The 6,282-nt window shown below is 44.9% G+C and overlaps 1 pseudogene; it reads right to left on the bottom strand.

Moving 5' to 3' along the window:
* Window positions 1-4,117: 4,117 nt before the first annotated feature.
* On the bottom strand, window positions 4,118-4,591 carry LOC129683457 (U1 small nuclear ribonucleoprotein C-like; annotated as a pseudogene).
* Between the last annotated feature and the right edge of the window lie 1,691 nt (window positions 4,592-6,282).

Raw genomic sequence — 6,282 nt, 5'->3', positions numbered from 1 at the left:
GGGCTCAGAGGGGCTCAGAGGGGCTCAGAGGGGCTCAGAGGGGCTCAGAGGGGAGGGGCTTGGTATGATGCTGCCAGCTACTTCCTTCTCCCTGTGACCCAGTGTTGGAATGTATCCCATGATAGAGGGCTCGGGAAGAGCAGAGAGACCAGGCCACTAAGGGCGTGGTCTTCAGAGTCCTCTGCAATTTCACTCTGGAGGCTTTTGAGGTCCACCAGGTCTGAGGATGTTCGTGGTCTGGCTTTCATCTGGGACCGAAATGGCTGAAGCTGAGCATGGGTCACCGTGGAGACCAGAACAGCCCAAGGCCTACAACAAACCAGTTATCGTCCAATCAGATCTGCCTCCCAAACAGACTATCTGTGTTTCTTTGTTCTCTGTGTCTACTTCCCTTTGGTTCTCTAATGTTCAGTAATGTTTCCACAAAGTGCCCCCAGCTTCAGCTTATCGAAGCTGGGTCACTGTCCTGCACTAGCTGAATTGTGCCCACGGCTGGAGGGGGCAGCTCACCATTGCCAGCTAGAGAACATAGAGCGAACTAGGCTTATCAGTTGTGTGGGCCCTGCCTGCCTGTGAATGCTCATCTGCAATCTGTTTTCACTAAGGCGCCTGCCTCCAATAAGCACGCTCCTTCAGGCCTCGGTGGTACAGGGCCACCCAGAACCTACAGCTCAAGAAAATAGTGAGCAACAGTTTCCCTTAGAGGTTTTGGGAGAAAATTACATTTTTAAAATAAGTAGATGCATCAAGGAGTAGAATGTAGCATGCGTCTGAATGTCTTCAATGCCATGGCGAACTAAAACTAGACTTCTAGTTGGTTGTGATTGTGCCTGTAATCCCAGCATTCAAAAGGATGAAGGAGGAGGATTAAGAGTTTGAGGCCAGCCGAGGCTACTGAGAGAGCTTCTGTCTCAGCAAACAAAACAAACCCACCAATAACAAACCTATAAAATTTCAGTGACTCTCTGGCCCTGCAGGCAGCTGTGGGGTACGCTTGGGCTTTCTTAGAATAACTCATTGTTCATTCTCTTCTACTTTGGGGAGTATTTCAATAGAAGACTTAGAGGAAGTTCAAAGGCTTTTGCAAAACCAAATGAGGTTACTAGGTGGTGAGAACTTAGGAGAAGGAGGTTCTCAGGGCTCTCGGGCTCAGCACGGATGTCCAGAAGAGCTCAAATTGTTAGGGACAGCTGGGAGCAGATGCTTCCCCTCAGAGCAACACTGGAATTTAAATGAGTAACTATCAATCCAGGTTTCCCCAGCACACCAAGTAAAGCCTGGAGTTACTGAGCGAGGACTTTCATTTCTATCCTGTCTTCCCTCCTTTTGATACTTGGCGTTACTTGTTAGAGACTAGATCCTGGGGAAGTGGATAGACAATAACCCAAATAAAGGCAAACCAGGATTCAGGCTGCCTCCTTTTAAGTGTCCTGATTGACGTTAGCAAGCTAAGCTGTTGGTTATTCCATTTCCAGGTGTCAGGATAAGCACATTTCAGGTTACTCTTACTTCTGGGTTAAAATAAGCCCTTTGGGACTAAATGTTTTATTTGGAGTGTTATTGAGTTGCATTCCAGCCAGGCTTACATAAACCAAGATCTTCACCATACGTTCATCCACGCATTCAACAAACACGAACAGGTACCATCAGACTGTGTAAATGGAGACACGGGGATGCCTTAGTTCTTGCTGCGGGGAAGAGTGATGGAAATGAAAGATGATCCAGCGAAGCCAGCGGAGCACGTTGAGGTGTGTGCAGGATAGCCCTGTGCGAGAGCAAAAGGGGTAATCCGGCCAAAGCAAAGATTCGGGTGGGTAGGTGGCCTTGGGTGGCGTTTTGACACAGAGGAATACACCGGCAGATTGGAACTCTGTTTTGATAGTAAAGTTTGCACCACTAGAATTCTTCAAAAATCCCCTTTTAGCTTTATTTATTTAATCTTACGTGTGTGAGTGTGTTGCTTGCATGGGTATGTTTGGGCCCATGGGGGCTAGAGGAGGGTTATTTGGAGAAACGGCTCTGCTTAACCAGAATAGGGGCGTTTCAGCTGCTTGTCACAGAAGCGACACTGAAAAGAGACAGGGATTGAGTCTGTAAATGGAGCTTTGCTCAGGGAGCTAGCCGTCCGAGAAGACAGAGAGGCCTGCCGGCAGGCTAATACAGAGAATGGCAGCAGGGGCAGCCAGACATTGAAAAGGCTAGTCTTGGCCCTGTGGTCAGGTAGTCAGCCTTGCCTCTGACATCCATGGTATTGGTGCCTCTCCTCTTATGTTCCCGAACGCTCCCTCAATGATTGTCTCTCTCTCTCTCTCTCTAGCAGCTAGGTTTGCATACTCCCAAAGCCATTAAGCTTTGCAGTCCTTCCTTGGTGTCACCTGGACTGGGATGATGTCAGAACAAACAAACCATTATTAGCATGCCCGGGTTGAACTATTTACAATGCAGATTATTTTTTTTTATGACATGATGTACAAATATGCCTTTATAGAATGTGAAACTGCCCGTTGATCCCTCCCAACCTCAGGTCACTTGCAGATGTGGTCGAATTATGGATATTAAGACTTTTGAATTATCAGGGTGGACCCTAAATGAGACAACAGCATCTTTATAGGAGAATGGCAGAGGTAGACAGATGATAAAAAAGGACCTTAATGGAGACAGAGGGTATGACGCGAGCCACATGAATGCTGACAGTCGTTCGATGCTGAGGAAGTGTGGAAGGCTCTCTTCTAGTGTGTCTGTGTAGGGCACACTGTACTGGTGCTTTGATTTTAACCCCCTGGCTTCCAGATCTAGGAGAAAATAAAGTTCTTCTTATGTTAAACCATGAAGTCTGTGATAACTTATTCATCCCCCCAGTATTGATACACAACCTGTTTCTGCCCCTATCCATCCCTTTGCCCCTCTGTCTCTCTGTTAGCACTTGGCCACTGTTTTAAGGCTTACGGAGGATGAAGTCAACAGAGTGGGTGGCTTAGGTGAAAGCTACTTAGGCTGATTCTCCTGTCTCCGGCTTAGAGTCCTAAGAATTAAGGGGATGCTAGGAAGGTCCTCCCAGCTGTGGCCATGGCCATTTTCTTCATGTATCATCTCTTACATTCTCTAGGGACAGACTGCCATTTCCAGTGGATAGCAAGCCTTATGGCTATTCTGTGCTGCCAGGTTCTCAGGTATCTTTAATTTTCACCTCTGGACACCCACTCTTTTTCTCTCTACTCTACCTCTCTCTCTCCCCCTTTCCCTCCACAAGCACCCCTTCTTTTCTTTCTTACCAGTGCTGAGGATTGAATGCAGAGAGCATTGTGTACGCCAGACAAGTGCTCACAAGTGATCAGCCACTGAACTGCATTCTCTGTCCTTGGGGTTTTGTTTGTTTGTTTTGGTTTTGGTTTGTTTTTTTAGACAGTCTTGTCACATAGGTTGACACAAATGTAGGAGTTGGTGTCCAGCCTGGAATGGTTTATGCTTGTAGCTCTAACTTGTAGGAATCTGGTCTTGTAGCATAGGCTCTGTAGCATAGGCTAGCCTTAAACTAATTTTTAAAATGATTTGTTGACTTTAGATGTGCCAGGTACATCTCTGGTACCAAGGATGTCAGGATAAGCCATTGGATGCCCTAGAACTGGAGTTAGGGATGGTCATCAGTCACCATGTGGGTGGTAGGAATTGAACTTGGGTCTTCTGCAAGAACAGCAAGTTATCTTTATCACTGAGAGATCTCTCCAGGCCTCTGACATTAAACCCTTGAGCCTTAGGTCTCAGCCTCCTAAGAGCTGGGATTAGAGGTGTGAACCATCCCTAGCTGGATACCAACTCTTACACTTACTTCACCCTGTCAGCCTTGTATTCTGGGCAGAAAAGTTGAGGGCATTTTCATTCCTGCAGCTTTGTGCTGGTTGCTGGCATCCATCATTTTTTTTAAACCTAAAACAGCTGACAATTTTATTTTCACATTTTACAATATAAGCGAAAACTGTACTTTTTAAAACTGCTACTTCTCCCCTCTAAAACTCTTCTGTATTCTCAAAATGCAGCTAGAAAACACTCAGGTTCAACACTGTGATCTCCTGGGGAAACAGAATAAGAAATACAAAACTGATAAAGAGCTGATCTGCCCTTATCTGTCTGGATGAGTCATGCCAGGCGAGGAGGCACGGTCATAGGGCAAGCAGGAGGTCTCATCATTGGCAGCCAGGAATCGTGGGCATCGTGGCCTCCCGTGGGTGGCCTCATTCCAGAAGCAGGAGCTGTGGGCATCATCCCAGGAGGAGCAGGGCCTGTCGTTGGCATCATGGAGAGCCTCCCATGTGGGGTGCAGGCACCACACCAGAATGAGGAGGACCTGGGAGACTGGGGGTAGGGAGGTGGAATCATGGCCCCTGCAGGAGAAGGAGCAGAGACTGGAGCTGGGGGTACCTTTCCTTGATGAAATGCAGCCGTTGTTCTGTCAAAAAGGCTCTGGCCAGCTCCTCCATCCATTTCTGGTAGTAGTCCCTCACATTCCTACAATTCCTACCATGGTGGTATGTCTTCCTCACAGAGATTCGTGGGTAAGATAGATATCACAGTATTCACAATAAAACTTAGGCATGCTGCTCCACAGGCCGTGGCTACCCCGTTCCCAAATCCATCAGTATTAGGGGAAAGGCATTACACTATCCTATCTTTATTTGTGATAAGACTCAAAATTTGCATGTTAAAAAGATAAAAACAAAACAAAAAACAAAAACACAACATATAGTTTTGGCATGGTGCTACATGCCTGTGATCTCAGCTACTAAGGATGCTGAGGCAGGAGGATTATATGACTTTGAGCCGTGTGGGTAACATAATCAGATCCTGTCCCAAGATGAAAATTACAAATAGATACACCTGTAAACATTCCAACAGGTAAACATATATGCAATCACATAGAATCCATCTCTTTAAAGAATCCTGGTCAGAAACACACGCAGTACTATAAATGTTCAGTAGTTTTTTTTTTCCCTAGATTCCTGGTTGTAACTTTTTTCTTGGTAGGTTTCTTCATTTTCCAAGATGTAAACTGAAGCAGTTTACATCTAATTTTTCTATTAACTAATTTTTCTATTAAATAAAGCACTAGGTTTTGCCTTTAAGGTTTTATCTCTAGAACTGGTTCTGAATAGAAATGCTAAAGTTAGCTTCCGGACAAGAGACTGGGGTCTTTCACCAGTCTTGCTGGGCTCATGGAAGCCATGTTTGTCTTTTCTTTTCTGGCTTTTAGAGATAGAGTCTCAGGTAGTCGAGGTTTTCCTCAGATGCGCAATGTAGCCAAGGCTGGCCATGAGCTCACAATCTTCCTGCCTCTGCTCCCTAAGGGCTGGAATTATTGGCATGGCCTCTTTTTCTCTTTTTATCAGTCACACAGACACCAGAGTGTCATGGCAAAGAAGAGAAGCAGGGAGACTATTGTCCACTGGGAATTTTAGGGATTTCTTCAGATTGCCATCATGTTGGTCATCCAGCTGCTTTCTTTGATAAGTATGTTTATGTGAGGTCTTAGGCAAATTAAAAAAACCTTGATCTTGCCACACTTTTTAAGCTCCTGGTTAAAAAAAAAGAACATCTAATAATTTCCAAGGAAAATCAGGCCTGTCAAATATCATTGTTAATTCATAAAGGGCATTGACTGTGGGCAAATGTGGGCATCCGATGGCTGTTTCCAAAGTTGGTTCTTAAGGGAGTTTGAATCTGTATTTTTCTCAGCTGTGTGGACTTGAACCAGTTAAATCTAATCCCATGGAGATAAATTTGGTTTTGCATAAATTAGAGCATTTAAAAAAAAAACAGCTCATGACAGAATGTTCCTCTCTCTTACTGCTTTACAGCACCCAAGTATTTCACATTTCTCTTAGGGCTAGAAAGGAAGGGATTTGAGTCACACATCGTAGGCCAATGTGTCATAAGCTTTCACATGGAGAAAGCACGCTCTTATTACGATAATGTTAATAACGCTTTTCATGAACTACATTTTAGCTAACATTAGTCCTAATTGAGAGGGAAAACAAAAAATACTCTAAAACTAATTTTTCAAAGTAACAAGATCAGAGCGGCTAATCAGATTTGGAAGCGGGGTTAATGGCGCTATAATCAGATTGATTAGCCCTTAGACGTCTGATGTGAAAAGCATGTCATGAAATAATGAGGGAGACCGCGTACAGACGCCCTCTTGACTGTGTCCTTTCTCTTCTATCTCATACATCGTTCAGGGCCTTTACCTCAACTTCAAAGCATAGATCCAAGACATCTACCACGTGACAA

This window comes from Psammomys obesus, unplaced genomic scaffold (assembly GCF_907164565.1).
Source record: "Psammomys obesus unplaced genomic scaffold, mPsaObe1.curated_primary_1811, whole genome shotgun sequence".
NCBI lineage: Eukaryota > Metazoa > Chordata > Mammalia > Rodentia > Muridae > Psammomys > Psammomys obesus.
The sequence above is the reverse complement of the archived record's forward strand: the minus strand, read 5'-3'. Positions and strand labels throughout refer to the sequence as shown.